At 43.8% G+C, this 16,570-nt stretch overlaps 1 protein-coding gene across 5 annotated transcripts in view; it reads right to left on the bottom strand.

Annotated features, from left to right (window-relative positions):
* epn2 (epsin 2) overlaps window positions 1–5,500 on the bottom strand; it is a 71,044-nt gene extending 65,544 nt beyond the window's left edge. For 4 of the 5 annotated variants that reach the window (XM_071390950.1, XM_071390947.1, XM_071390948.1 and 1 more), the window contains exon 1: window positions 5,133–5,499. The gene's annotated coding sequence lies outside the window, so the exon portion shown is untranslated. Of the gene's footprint in view, window positions 1–5,132 lie in introns of all 5 variants that reach the window. The other variant, XM_071390949.1, reaches the window with a different exon arrangement.
* Window positions 5,501–16,570: the final 11,070 nt, after the last annotated feature.

Raw genomic sequence — 16,570 nt, 5'->3', positions numbered from 1 at the left:
GGGGCCCCCCCAGGGGTGTGTCGTCAGGCCTCTGCTGTACTCCGTTCAATTCTACTGACGACACCACGGTTGGAGGCCTGGTAACGAACGACAACGAATCAGCCTATAAAAAGGAGAGAATGGAGGTGATTGACAACTTCAGGAAGTAGAGGAGGGAACTTGCTCCAATCCACATAACGAGTTTTTTTTTACGTTTCTTGGCGTCCACATCACCGAGGACTTGTCATGGACCAACACTCTTGTCAAGAGGACGCAACAGCGTCTCGGCTTCCTGCTGAAGACATTCCGGCCTGCCGCCCCCCGGGGGTCCTGTCATAAATATTACCGATGCAACGTCGAGAGCGTCCTGACCCGTTGCATCACGGCCTGGTACGGGTATTTCTCTGTCCAACGACTGCATGGCCCTCCAGCAGGTGCTACTACCTATCCAGGAAATCTACTCCAAGTGGTGCCTGAGAGAGGCACTCAGAATCAAGGACCCCACACACACCAGACATAGGCTTACTGGCGTGAATTTCAGTATGCTCTCTCCAATTCTCTCTCTTGGAGGACCTGAATCCTAGGACCATGCCTCAGGACTACCTGGCCTGATTACTCCTTGCTGTCCCCTGTCCACCTGGTCGTGCTGCTGCTCCAGTTTCAACTGTTCTGCCTGCGGCTATGGAGCCCTGACCTGTTCACCGGACGTGCTACCTGTCTCAGACCTGCTGTTTTCAACTCTCTAGAGACAGCATGAGCGGTAGAGATACTCTTAATGATCGGCTATGAAAAGCAAAATGACATTTACTCCTGAGGTGCTGACCTGTTGCACCCTCGACAACTACTGTGATTATTATTATTTGACCCTGCTGGTCATCTATGAACATTTGAAAATCTTGGCCATGTTCTGTTATAATCTCCACTAGGCACGGCCAGAAGAGGACTGGCCACCCCTCATAGCCTGGTTCCTCTCTAGGTTTCTTCCTAGGTTTTGGCCTTTCTAGGGAGTTTTTCCTAGCCACCGTGCTTCTACCCCTGCATTGCTTGCTGTTTGGGGTTTTAGGCTGGGTTTCTGTACAGCACTTTGAGATATCAGCTGATGTAAGAAGGGCTTTATAAATACATTTGATTGATAAGCTGATCTCTCCCTTTCAGTCGGTATTGGAGCATGAGGTCTGATACCAACAGGCTCAGAGACAGTTTCTATCTACAAGCCATCAGACGGTATTGGAGAATGAGGTCTGATACCAACAGGCTCAGGGACAGTTTCTATCTACAAGCCATCAGACGGTATTGGAGAATGAGGTCTGATACCAACAGGCTCAGGGACAGTTTCTATCTACAAGCCATCAGACGGTATCAGAGCATGAGGTCTGATACCAACAGGTTCAGGGACAGTTTCTATCTACAAGCCATCAGACGGTATCAGAGCATGAGGTCTGATACCAACAGGTTCAGAGACAGTTTCTATCTACAAGCCATCAGACTGTATCAGAGCATGAGGTCTGATACCAACAGGTTCAGAGACAGTTCCTATCTACAAGCCATCAGACGGTATTGGAGCATGAGGTCTGATACCAACAGGTTCAGAGACAGTTCCTATCTACAAGCCATCAGACGGTATTGGAGCATGAGGTCTGATACCAACAGGCTCAGAGACAGTTCCTATCTACAAGCCATCAGACTGTATCAGAGCATGAGGTCTGATACCAACAGGTTCAGAGACAGTTCCTATCTACAAGCCATCAGACTGTATCAGAGCATGAGGTCTGATACCAACAGGTTCAGAGACAGTTCCTATCTACAAGCCATCAGACGGTATTGGAGCATGAGGTCTGATACCAACAGGCTCAGAGACAGTTCCTATCTACAAGCCATCAGACTGTATCAGAGCATGAGGTCTGACACCAACAGGTTCAGAGACAGTTTCTATCTACAAGCCATCAGACTGTATCAGAGCATGAGGTCTGATACCAACAGGCTCAGAGACAGTTCCTATCTACAAGCCATCAGACTGTATCAGAGCATGAGGTCTGACACCAACAGGCTCAGAGACAGTTTCTATCTACAAGCCATCGGACTGTATCAGAGCATGAGGTCTGATAGAAACTGTCCCTGAACCTGTTGGTATCTACAAGCCATCAGACGGTATCAGAGCATGAGGTCTGACACCAACAGGTTCAGAGACAGTTCCTATCTACAAGCCATCAGACGGTATCAGAGCATGAGGTCTGACACCAACAGGTTCAGAGACAGTTCCTATCTACAAGCCATCAGACTGTATCAGAGCATGAGGTCTGATACCAACAGGCTCAGAGACAGTTTCTATCTACAAGCCATCAGACGGTATTGGAGAATGAGGTCTGATACCAACAGGCTCAGGGACAGTTTCTATCTACAAGCCATCAGACGGTATTGGAGAATGAGGTCTGATACCAACAGGCTCAGGGACAGTTTCTACCTACAAGCCATCAGGCTGTATCAGAGCATGAGGTCTGATACCAACAGGCTCAGAGACAGTTTATATCTACAAGCCATCAGACGGTATCAGAGCATGAGGTCTGATAGAAACTGTCTCTGAACCTGTTGGTATCTATTGAACTGGACTGACCACCTGCTCTAATTCTCCACACCGTTATACACATGTACTCAGACATAGCAACTGCTGCTACCAAACGTATTATACAGCTCAATATACACACACGTCGCCCACTTCCCCAACACACGTGTAAATATTGGACTATAAGCGGTGGCTTCCTGTATTATATACTTATAACAAAATAAATTATTCTATTCTACTGAGCCATTTAATTTGTTTGTATTCTTATATTTTATGATTTATTGTTATTGTTGCATTGTCCAGAAAGAACCTGCAAGTAAACATTTCGTTACCATGCGTATCCTGTACACACCACTAATAAAACTTGAAACATGTAGCAGCTAGCCTGGCTAGCCTAGCGTGATGCTAACCACTCTGGGCTGTAAAAACACACTATGTAGCAGCTAGCCTTGCTAGCCTAGCGTGATGCTAACCACTCTGGGCTGTAAAAACACACTATGTAGCAGCTAGCCTTGCTAGCCTAGCGTGATGCTAACCACTCTGGGCTGTAAAAACACACTATGTAGCAGCTAGCCTTGCTAGCCTAGCGTGATGCTAACCACTCTGGGCTGTAAAAACACACTATGTAGCAGCTAGCCTGGCTAGCCGAGCGTGATGCTAACCACTCAGAGCTGTAAAACACACCATTAAAAAAATGGTATCCACGAGTCCATCTGACTCTGAGGAAGTAGATGAAGGGCCTCATTACCAAAAACCCCAAAATATCCCTTTATTGATACACTGGGCGTACAACACAATAGGTGTGTGTGTGTGTGTGTGTGTGTGTGTGTGTGTGTGTGTAGACAAGCAATCCAGCCGGTTCTTTCACCTGTCTAAAGAACCTGACTGTTGGAATCTAGAATGTTCAACTTTTCAGGTGCAGTAAACTGGGTCATGTTGACAGACAAGAGAGAGTTCCTCATCACTCATCTAGATGATATGTAGCTAATCCCACAACACCACCATTTACTGACTAGTAATGGCTTCATCCGGCCATGCAAGACATCTTCAAGCACTGATTTATTATCAGGGCTCAGTGAGCTCCTGCCCAAGTCAAGAACTGCTTATCAATTCAAAGATCAATCCACAGTAACATAATGTAATGTCCAAGCACCCCTCTCTCTCACACCCATCCCTCCCATGTCCCGATCGAGACGTCATTCGCCCTTTTGTCCTCCCCAGCCCAAGACAAAGCCGGAGATCCCGCACCGAGACCCGGTTACAGGTGCATCGGTCACCCCCCCTGGTCTGCCCTTACTCAAACTGACCACACACACACACAGAGACAGACAATAGACAAAGCCTGCCCCGCTAACCCCGCCACGGGTCTAGCGGCTCCCCCTAGCCTGGGCAGATGGGCAGCATCCCGGCTACACCCAGGGCTATGCCGCTCAGTGCCCTGCACCATGTTTCCGCGCTGAGAGATAATGTTACAGCGATTGATACATGGTGACAGCAGGAAAACAGCGCCCACCCCGACAACGTGCAAACATTATGGCCACTACATAAAGTGAACATACACCACTCTCATAGTTAATTATGTTCCGCTTCAATGTTAGCTAGTTACCAAACTGTATGGATAGTTTACGGGAAATGTCAATGGTATTTCTTGCTACAGTGATTCATCAACCAAATCAGCAGGATATGAGCTAGTTATGAGAAACAACGCTTCCTAGTTGTCTAGTTAACGTTAGCTCGTTTCGCCACGAAAACAAGCGGAGCCCGTAGCTAGCTAGCTAACAACTCAGCCTCCAAACGGTTACCTAAGCTAAATGGTAAAGCCAACTTTCTCTCACAAACACTAGTAGCTTTGTATACGAACTAAAGCTAGGTGTCCTAAACATTTCTTGAGTGAGCAGTGAAGTTTTTAACTAGTTATGTTGGATCGATGGACTAACAAATTGGCATCAACGCCTTTCTGAAATACATATCCAGCTAGCCGGCTAGTTAGCTAAAAGGAATTCAAGATATCGCGAACCAAACCACATAGCTAACGTTAGCTAATTTTTCATTTAATCTATGAGACTTCACTACAACAAACAATACAACATCTAACTAACTTAATTTAAAACATGTTTAAGTTATGGTTATCTACAAACTAGCTAACGTTAGCTAGCAAATGAGCATGTTAGTTAAAGAAACTTATAGAATAGAAATTCCCAAACAAAAGTTGTTGGAACGACAAAAACAATATTTCCACCAAACCAATCCCCCTTCTCTGCCCCAAACTCATTCGGTTTAGAGTAAAAAGTACGTTCCAATAATTTAGTTTGAACATGTTTTAGGATTTAATTGTTGCATTTTATCTGGGTTTATAATTAGGGAGTCACCCCCAACACAGTAGCCAGGCCACTAGCTAACTACAAACGCCTTCTCGATACTGTTAGCTTAGCTACAACGATAATAAAAGGTAGCAAAAGCTAACCTTGTTAGCTAACTAACTGGCTAACGTTAGCTAGCTAGGTATAAGTGCTAGGTGGAGACATCACCCAAAAGCATCCCAAGCCAAGGAGATTTGAACAACCTGGACGGCAAAAAACAATGCACAACTTACCATTTCCTTTCCCGAGTTATTCTACGGAGCACTGAATATCCAGGAATGTACAACCCATACGATCAAGAAGTGAACATCAATAAAATACCAGGTTAAAGTTCACTTATTTTTTGTTGTTTGAGAAAGCTTATTTTACACCCTTCCCGTAATGTGAGTTTAGTTAGCCAAGCAGTTAGCTAAGCAGGCTTTTACACGTCTCTGACTCCTGCTCTGTCAACATGGCGGGCGGTAAAGCTCGTCCCGGGGGGGGGGTATGTAGGCGGGGAAGGGTGTGACCAAAGCTGCTTGACTCGCTGATGCAGAAATACATCCTTTCCTCCCACCTTCTGAGGAATCCATTCATAACGAGGCCGTTTGAGCAACAGTGTGCAAGCTAGAGGACATGGGGAGAATCTAAAATATCCAAAATACTGTCGTATCCTCGCTCCTAGTCTCCTTCTCAAAACCCATTGGAGAAGAAGGTCAGGAAGGGACGAGACCTCTGGTTTTTGTCATCCAATAGATTTTGAGAAGGAGGCAAGGACGCGAGGAATATATATTTGAGATTTTATACATGTTGTTTTCAAGACAACTCAATATGGTGTAATTGCATTACCGCAATTCGGGGTGTTTCTTGATATGGGCGTTCCATGCATTCAGGAACGACCTTTGATATCACGAAACGCGCATTGGTGGCTGTCATTCCGTCAGTCCGTTGATGCCTGCCATTGGTCAGTTCCTGCACTGTCCCACGCTTTTGGATTTCCTATGTTGAAAAAGCACCCGTTTTAAATTAATGCTTTACATATGACACGAATTGCACTTTTTCTTTTTCTTTGCACGACTCGGTGGATGGCGCATGATGCAAAACTATTTATCCGAATGAGGATGTATCATTATGTACCGCAATGAAACAGTCCTAATTAACTTGACATTTAACTATTTTCTAACACCTCAAAACATCGTATTGCATATAGACTACAACAAAACATTTTATATTAGACTGTAAAAAAAAAATAAAAAAAATAAAGGTAAATTACAGAGTTAAAAGTAATACAGTTTTTTGAACGACCAAAGTTCAAAGTTGAAAACGTAACAGTCTAACGCTGACAAAACTAAGATAAAATTAGACTGTGTGTATGTGTGTGTATGTTTAAATTTCTGGCGAAGTGAGAGTCTATAACTCTGGTGCATTCAGTTAATGTCTGCTAGAAATCTCACAATCGTGAAACATGATCTCTATTCTCCTCTATACAAATAATATACAGTGCATTCGGAAAGTATTCAGACTCCCCGTGACGTTTTTCCACATTTCGTTACGTTACAGCCTTATTGTAAAAATGGATGAAATCTTTTTTCCCCCCTCATCAATCTACACACAATACCCCATAATGACATCACAATACCCCATAATGACATCACAATACCCCATAATGACATCGCAATACCCCATAATGACATCACAATACCCCATAATGACATCACAATACCCCATAATGACATCACAATACCCCATAACCCTTAACGACAAAGGAAAAACAGGTTTTTAGAAATGTTTGCTAACTTATTAAAAAAAATAATAATAATATTATCACATTTACGTAAGTAAATGGCAGCGATTACAGCCTCAAGTCTTCTTGGGTATGGCGCTACAAGCTTGGCACACCTGTATTTGGGGAGTTTCTCCCATTCTTCTCTGCAGATCCTCTCAAGCTCTGTCAGGTTGGATGGGAAGAGTCTACAATGTAGAAAATAGTACAAATAAAGAATAACCCTTGAATGAGTAGGTGTGTCCAAAACTTTTGACTGGTACTGTATGTATATATATATATATAAACACTAGTTATGACAAGTTTAAAACCCATTTACATTCTAAGCCGGGGGGGTTAATTAATATTTTATTAGGATCCCCATTAGCTGTTGCGAAAGCAACAGTTACTCTTCCTGACAAAACATGAAACAGAACATTAGTAGACAAGAACAGCTCGAGGACACAACTACCATCAAAAACGATCTGGGTCAAATAAAGCCCACGTAGCCTCCATATCAATACATACACATAAACTATCTGGGTCAAACAGGGGAGAGGCGTTGTGCCGCGAGGTGTTGCTTTATCTGTTTTCTGAAACCAGGTTTACTGTTTATTTGAGCAACATGACATAGACGGAAGTTCCCAGGCAATAACAGCTCTATATAATACTGTATGCTTTTCTTGATTTTGTTCTGGATTTGGGGTGAAAAGACCCCTGGTGGCATGTCTGGTGGGGTACGTGTGCGTGTCAGAGCTGTGTGGAAGTTTACTACGCAATTTTTCAACACATTAATGTTTCTTATTAAAAGAAGAAGTGATGCAGTCAGTCTCTGAGAGACTGGATCATATTAATAAAGAGTTCCTCTGTCCAGTGTCTGTGTTCTTTTGCCCATCTTAATCTTTTCTTTTTATTGGCCAGTCTGAGATATGGCTTTTTCTTTACAACTCTGCCTAGAAGGCCAGAATCCCGGAGTCGCCTCTTCACTGTTGACGTTGAGACTGGTGTTTTGCGGGTACTATTTAATGAAGCTGCCAGTTGAGGACTTGTGAGGCGTCTGTTTCTCAAACTAGACACTCTAATGTACTTGTCCTCTTGCTCAGTTGTTCACTGGGGCCTCCCACTCCTCTTTCTATTCTGGTTAGAAACAGTTTGAGTCTGTTCTGTGAAGGGAGTAGTACACAGCGTTGTACGAGATCTTCAGTTTCTTGGCAATTTCTCGCATGGAATCGCCTTCATTTCTCAGAACAAAAATAGACTGACGAGTTTCAGAAGAAAGTTCTTTGTTTCTGGCCATTTTGAGCCTGTAATCGAACCCACAAATACTGATTCTCCAGATACTCAACTAGTCTGAAGAAGGGCAGTTTTATTGCTTCTTTAATCAGAACAACAGTTGTCAGCTGTGCTAACATCATTGCAAAAGGGTTTTCTAATGATCAATTTGCCTTTTAAACCTCTTAAGGATTGGTGCTGCTGTTGTCACTTTTGGGGAAAATCGTTAAAAATTTAAAACGGCCTCCTACTCAATTTTTGCTCGTACAATATGCATATTATTATTAATATTGGATAGAAAACACTCTCTAGTTTCTAAAACAGTTCTAATTATTTCTCTAAGTGAAACAGAACTCTTTTTACAGCCCATTTCCTATCCGGAAGTGAGATTTCCAAAATCGAGGTCTCTCTTCAAAAGCTTGTCTATAAAAGTGCATGTCACTTATGACTGTAGAAACACGCCATACGCCTTCCCCTGGGTGTCATGCGGAAGTGAGAGCAGAAATGAGGTGATTATCTCGTTCAGGGACTGAATACAACCTCTTTGATTGAGGGGACCGCCATTTATTTTTTGGTTGGGAGGCGCGATTTGGACCTGGTGTCGCCTCCTGGAAAACCGTCGTTATTGATGAATATGATCTCTGGCTTCGATTTTATTCGATACATGTCACAATATCATCCTAAAGTATGTTTTTTCAATATAGTTTAATTATATTATTTACATTTTTTCGGGACTTTAGACGTGATGCGTTGGAGGAATTTCTTCACGAAGGAGAGGTTAGCGCTGCACGGCCAGTGTGCTTGCTAATTCAAGAGGGAAATAGTTCGTTTTGGACCCAAACAAAGACGGTTCTGAACAAAGGACCCCTTGTACAACATTCTGATGGAAGATCAACAAAGATAAGGACCCAATTTGGGATGCGATTTCATATATCTGTCGAACTGTGCTATCGCTAACGTTTGCCTTGAATCACTGCTGTTGTGCTATAGCTATTGTAGTAAGCTAATATAACGATATATTGTGTTTTCGCTGTAAAACACTTAAAAAATCAGAAATATTGTCTGTATTCACAAGATCTTTGTCTTTCATTTTGCTATACACCATATATTTTTCTGAAACGTTTTATGATGAGTAATTAGGTAGTTGACGTTGGTGTCTGTATTTACTCTGGCTACTCCCGTGCTATTTCTGACTGTAGCTATAATGGTAGCATCAATGTAAAACTGATTTATAGCTCAAATATGCACATTTTTTGAACAAAACATAGATTTATTGTGTAACATGTTATAGGACTGTCATCTGAGGGAGTTATTTCTAGGTTAGTTTGGTTGGGTCTTGGTTAGTTAGGTTGGCTTTGTGCATGCCACCTGTGCTGTGAAAAATGTCTGTCCTTCTTTGTATTTGGTGGTGAGCTAACATAAATATATATTGTGTTTTCCCTGTAAAACATTAAAAAAATCGGACATGTTGGCTGGATTGACAAGATGTGGATCTTTCATTAGCTGTATTGGACTTGTTAATGTGTGAAAGTTAAATATTTAAAAAAAATAGATTTTGAATTTCGCGCCCTGCAATTGAGCTGGATGTTGTCATAAGTGTACCGATGTCGGGACAGCCCGCCTAACAGGTTTTAAAATGATAAACTTGTATTAGCTAACACAACATGCCATTGGAACACAGGAGTGATGGTTGCTGATAATGGGCCTCTGTACGCCTATGTAGATATTCCTTTTAAAAAATCAGCTGTTTCCAGCTACAATAGTCATTTACAACATTAACAATGTCTACATTGTATTTCTGATCAATTTGATGTTATTTTAATATTTTTAAAAACAAGGACATTCATAAGTGACCCCAGACTTTTGAACGGTAGTGTACGTTTTGTCAAACAACAGGTAATGGTCAAAAATGTCAAAGGCTGAAATCTAACAGTACAGCTCCCACAATCCTCTTATTATCATCAATTCGTTTCAACCAATCATCAGTCATTTATGTCAGTGCAGTACATGTTGTGTGCCCTTCTCTATAAGCATGCTGAACGTCTGTTGTTAATTTGTTTACAGAGAAATAACATTGTATTTGGTCAAACACCATTTTTTCCCCCGACAGTTTGCTAAGAGCCGGCAGCAAGCTGATAGGTCGGCTGTTAGAACCAGTAAAGGCCTCTTTACCACTCTCGGGTAGCGGAATGACTTTGGCTTCCCCTCCAGGCCTGAGGGCAAACACTTTCCTCTCGGCTCAGATTAAAGATATGACAGATAGAAGTGGCTATAGAGTCAGATACCATCCTCAGTAACTTTCCAATCATCTAATTGATCAATCATCTAACTTATCAATCATCTAATGTATCAATTCCAGGAGGTTTGTCATTACTGTTCGATAACAATCGTTTTTCCAACCTCCCCTCCCACGCTAACTTCACAAAATTAAAACTTGTAATGTTTTTCTTTCATTATTTTTTTTTATGCATGAATACGACGTCTCGCTGTTCGCTGTTGGCATTTCCTGTCTAAGCTTGCCCCACTTTGCCAATGAAGTTATCATTAAAATAATTGGCAACATCAAATGGTTTTGTGATGAATAAGCCATCTGATTGGATGAATGATGGAGTTGAATGTCTTTCTGCCCATAATTTCATTTAAAGTACTCCAAAGTTTTTCCCATAATTCTTTATATCATTGATCTTGGCTTCATAATACAGTTTCTACTTCTTCTTTGTTGAGTTTAGTCACATCATTTCTCAATTTTGCAGGAAGTCAGTCAGTCAGATGTGTAGCCAGACTTATTAGCCACTCCTTTTGCCCCATCTCTTTCAACCACACAGTTTTTCAATTCCTCATCAACCCACGGAGCCGTAACAGTTCTAACAGTCAGTTTCTTAACAGGTACATGTTTATCAATAATTGGAAGAAGCAATTTTCATAAATTCATAAAGTACAGCGTCTTGGATACTCCTTATTACATCACATCAGACCAACGATCATTTTTAACATCATCCATCTAAGAGTCACAGCTAAATCTTTTATAGACACTATTTTAGGTCCAGCTGTTGGAACTTTCTCTTACCTGGATATAGCCACTATATTGTGATCACTGCATCCAATGGGATACAGCTTTAGAACAAAGTTCTACAGGTTTAGTAAAAATGTGTGTGTCGGGGGAGGTGGGGGTTATACTAAGCTATATGGAATTGTTTTAAGAAGGTCGCAGCTATATGGAATTGTTTCAAGAATGTCGTGGCAATATGGAATTGTTTTAAGAATGTTGTATCTGTGTGGAATTGTTTTAGGAAGGTCATAGCTATATGGAATTGTTTTAAGAGGATCATTTAACTATTTCATTTAAGACCCTTTGAAGTATCTGAATTTTTTTAAATACTTGTTATTAACCCCATACAGATGCATTGAATAACAGATTTACTCTTTGGAACAACAGATAGTCCCCCCCCTCAAAAAAAAATAAAGAATCTGAAGGAAGTTCTGTCTGTATCTGAGAGATATAAGAAAGATCAGTACATGTATTTGGTACTAAACAGTTTCTGTCTGGACCTCGCTTTGTGCACAGGGGGGCATTGTCACGCTGAAACAGGAAAGGGCCTGTTGCCACAAAGTTGGAAGCACGGAATCGTTTAGAATATCAATGTGTACACTAAAGTAATACTGCTAAAAATGTGGCAAAGAAATTCACTTTTTTGTCCTGAATACAAATTGTTATGTTTGAGGTAAATCCAATACAACACATTATTAAGTACCACTCTCCATATTGTCAAGCGTAGTGGTGACTGCATCATTGTCACGGTCGTCATAATAAGCGGACCAAGGCGCAGCGCGATATGAATACATCTTCTTTTATTTTACGACGAAGATGAAACACGAAACGAAACACTTATACAAACTATACAAAACAACAGTGAAGCTACAAACGAAAGGGCACACACAAGCTACTTACGTTCAACATAGACACGGACATAGACAATCTCCCACAATCACCTAAAGCCTATGGCTGCCTTAAATATGGCTCCCAATCAGAGACAATTAATGACATCTGTCTCTGATTGAGAACCAAACCAGGCAACCATAGACTTTCCTAGAACTCTCTCCTGAACACAACCCCATACACTATACAACACCCCCTAAACAATACACACACCCTAAACTAGACAAAACACACAAACTTCCCATGTCACACCCTGACCTAACTAAAATAATAAAGAAAACAAAGAATACTAAGGCCAGGGCGTGACAATCATGTTATGGGTATGCTTGTCATCGTTAACCAACAATGCAGTTTTAGGAAAATCCCTAAAAAAAAGTAAGAGATAAGAATAACAAATAATTAAAGAGCAGCAGTAAATAACAATAGCGGGGCTATATACAGGGGGTACCGGTACAGAGTCAATGTGGAGGCTATATACAGGGGGTACCGGTACAGAGTCAATGTGGAGGCTATATACAGGGGGTACCGGTACAGAGTCAATGTGGAGGCTAAATACAGGGGGTACCGGTACAGAGTCAATGTGGAGGCTAAATACAGGGGGTACCGGTACAGAGTCAATGTGGAGGCTATATACAGGGGGTACCGGTACAGAGTCAATGTGGAGGCTATATACAGGGGGTACCGGTACAGAGTCAATGTGGAGGCTAAATACAGGGGGTACCGGTACAGAGTCAATGTGGAGGCTATATACAGGGGGTACCGGTACAGAGTCAATGTGGAGGCTATATACAGGGGGTACCGGTACAGAGTCAATCTGGAGGCTATATACAGGGGGTACCGGTACAGAGTCAATGTGGAGGCTAAATACAGGGGGTACCGGTACAGAGTCAATGTGGAGGCTAAATACAGGGGGTACCGGTACAGAGTCAATGTGGAGGCTATATACAGGGGGTACCGGTACAGAGTCAATGTGGAGGCTATATACAGGGGGTACCGGTACAGAGTCAATGTGGAGGCTATATACAGGGTGTTACGGTACAGAGTCAATGTGGAGACTATATACAGGGGGTACCGGTACAGAGTCAATGTGGAGGCTATATACAGGGGGTACCGGTACAGAGTCAATGTGGAGGCTATATACAGGGGGTACCGGTACAGAGTCAATGTGGAGGCTATATACAGGGGGTACCGGTACAGAGTCAATGTGGAGGCTATATACAGGGGGTACCGGTACAGAGTCAATGTGGAGGCTATATACAGGGTGTTACGGTACAGAGTCAATGTGGAGACTATATACAGGGGATACCGGTACAGAGTCAATGTGGAGGCTATATACAGGGGGTACCGGTACAGAGTCAATGTGGAGGCTATATACAGGGGGTACCGGTACAGAGTCAATGTGGAGACTATATACAGGGGGTACCGGTACAGAGTCAATGTGGAGGCTATATACAGGGGGTACCGGTACAGAGTCAATGTGGAGACTATATACAGGGTGTTACGGTACAGAGTCAATGTGGAGGCTATATACAGGGGGTACCGGTACAGAGTCAATGTGGAGGCTATATACAGGGGATACCGGTACAGAGTCAATGTGGAGGCTATATACAGGGGGTACTGGTACAGAGTCAATGTGGTGACTATATACAGGGGGTACTGGTACAGAGTCAATGTGGAGACTATATACAGGGGGTACCGGTACAGAGTCAATGTGGAGGCTATATACAGGGTGTACCGGTACAGAGTCAATGTGGAGACTATATACAGGGTGTTACGGTACAGAGTCAATGTGGAGGCTATATACAGGGGGTACCGGTACAGAGTCAATGTGGAGGCTATATACAGGGTGTTACGGTACAGAGTCAATGTGGAGACTATATACAGGGGATACCGGTACAGAGTCAATGTGGAGGCTATATACAGGGGGTACCGGTACAGAGTCAATGTGGAGGCTATATACAGGGGGTACCGGTACAGAGTCAATGTGGAGACTATATACAGGGGGTACTGGTACAGAGTCAATGTGGAGACTATATACAGGGTGTTACGGTACAGAGTCAATGTGGAGGCTATATACAGGGGGTACCGGTACAGAGTCAATGTGGAGGCTATATACAGGGGATACCGGTACAGAGTCAATGTGGAGGCTATATACAGGGGGTACTGGTACAGAGTCAATGTGGAGACTATATACAGGGGGTACTGGTACAGAGTCAATGTGGAGACTATATACAGGGGGTACCGGTACAGAGTCAATGTGGAGGCTATATACAGGGGGTACCGGTACAGAGTCAATGTGGAGACTATATACAGGGGGTACCGGTACAGAGTCAATGTGGAGGCTATATACAGGGGGTACCGGTACAGAGTCAATGTGGAGCCCCTCGGGATGTACTGGGCCGTATGCACTACCCTCTGTAGTGCCTTGCAGTCGGAGGCCGAGCTGTTCCCGTACCACGCGGTGATGCAACCCGTCAGGATGCTCTCGATGGTGCAGCTGTAAAACCTTTTTTGAGGATCTGAGGACCCATGCCAAATCTTTTCAGTCTCCTGAGGGGGAATAGGTTTTGTCGTGCCCTCTTCACAACTGTCTTATTCAGTAATTTAGTTATTACTTGCTTTTTCTAAAGTCTAACAACCTTGCCAGCAGACATGCCAGCTAAGATAGTTAGACAAGCTAGCTTCTCTATCTTGGTTGAGGTTGGGAGATGGGCAACCTATCTGGGCTAGCTAAAGCCAACTTCATAACACTTCTACAAGTGGCTAGTACAGAAAAAAAGTAAAATAAAGAAAAAAACGTTTTTAAAAGAGGAAGAGAGACAAGGGAGGAGAGAGAGAGAGAGAGGGGTGAGGAGGGAGAGAGATCAGAGACTGACACCTGCTCTAACATGGCGGTACAGAGCTCTCTCAGTTCATAGAGAGGGTTAGAGAGAGAGGTGAGGAGGGGGAGAGAGAGAGAGGTGAGGAGAGGAGAGAGAGAGAGAGGTGAGGAGGGAGAGAGAGAGAGGTGAGGAGAGAGAGAGAGAGAGAGAGGTGAGGAGGGAGAGAGAGAGAGAGAGGAGGGAGAGAGATCAGACTGACACCTGCTCTAACATGGCGGTACAGAGCTCTCTCGGTTCATAGAGAGGGTTAGAGAGAGAGGTGAGGAGGGAGAGAGAGAGAGAGGTGAGGAGAGAGAGAGAGAGAGAGAGAGAGAGAGAGAGAGAGAGAGGTGAGGAGGGGGAGAGAGAGAGAGGTGAGGAGGGTTAGAGAGAGAGGGGTGAGGAGGGAGAGAGATCAGACTGACACCTGCTCTAACATGGCGGTACAGAGCTCTCTCAGTTCATAGAGAGGGTTAGAGAGAGAGGTGAGGAGGGGGAGAGAGAGAGAGGTGAGGAGAGAGAGAGAGAGAGAGAGAGAGAGAGAGAGGTGAGGAGGGGGAGAGAGAGAGAGGTGAGGAGAGAGAGAGAGAGAGAGAGAGAGAGAGGTGAGGAGGGAGAGAGAGAGAGAGAGGAGGGAGAGAGATCAGACTGACACCTGCTCTAACATGGCGGTACAGAGCTCTCTCAGTTCATAGAGAGGGTTATGCAGGCGCTGACAGGCGGGGAAGGGTGTAACCAAAGGTGCTTGACTCACCGAAACAGAAATCACTCCTTCCCCCTTTCAGAGGAATCCATTCACGGCGAGGCCGGTTAAGCAACAGTGTGCTAGCTAGCCGACATGGGGAGAATCTCAATTGTATAGTCCTCGCTCCCTCTCTCCTCGCCTCCTTCTTCAAAACCCATTGGAGGGAGAAGGTCAGAGAGGAGGGACTCCCACGGTGCTTTCAAGATAACTCAGAACTCTGCATTGGTGTCTATGGGAGACATATCCAGTGAAGTAGACCAAAACTGAAATGATTTTCAATGCTAAAACATCCTGAGTGAATTATCTTTAATTTATCCAACATTTTTTTTGCTCATGCCACAGTTTTTCACGACTTGGAATTCCGAGTTGGATGACCATTCGAAACTATTTTCCCAGTCGGAGCGCGTTTTGTTTTCGAAGTTCGCAGTTGTTTTGAAACACACTGAAGTCGGAGGTCGGAGGTCACAGTTCCCGATGGTCAGGTCTGTACAACGCTGATCTTGACCAATCAGAATCCCATGCTCAAATTACGTTGTTTTTTTAAAATCACGTGGACTGGAATATGTTCCAGGTCGCCTCTAGGGATAACATCAATAAATACGTAGACTGTGAGGACAACGAGGGCTATGACTCTGAGCTGCAGAGAAGAGCCCCCGAGGACAACGAGGTTACGTGCTGACTGTCTCCACGGAGGAGGTATGGGAATGATTCAAACGCGTTAACCCTAGCAGGGCTGCCGGACCAGACGGTATCCCTAGCCTCACCCTAAGAGCATCACCTCCGTCATCACGACGTGCTTCGAGAGGCTAGACCACATCACCTCCTCCCTCCCCGACACACTCGACCCTCTCCAATTCACCTACCACACGGATGACGCAATCGCCACTGCACACTGCCCTTTACCCACCTGACTCATAGTGTCCTATCATAGTGTCCTATCATAGTGTCTGTCTGTCTGTCTGTCTGTCTGTCTGTCTGTCTGTCTGTCTGTCTGTCTGTCTGTCTGTCTGTCTGTCTGTCTGTCTGCCTGCCTTGGTTTGTCTGTCTGTCTGTCTGTCTGTTTGTCTGCCTGCCTTGGTTTGTCTGTCTGTCTGTCTGTCTGTCTGTCTGTCTGT

The sequence above is a fragment of the Salvelinus alpinus genome, chromosome 1 (genome assembly GCF_045679555.1).
Source record: "Salvelinus alpinus chromosome 1, SLU_Salpinus.1, whole genome shotgun sequence".
In the NCBI taxonomy this organism is placed as follows: domain Eukaryota; kingdom Metazoa; phylum Chordata; class Actinopteri; order Salmoniformes; family Salmonidae; genus Salvelinus; species Salvelinus alpinus.
The sequence above is the reverse complement of the archived record's forward strand: the minus strand, read 5'-3'. Positions and strand labels throughout refer to the sequence as shown.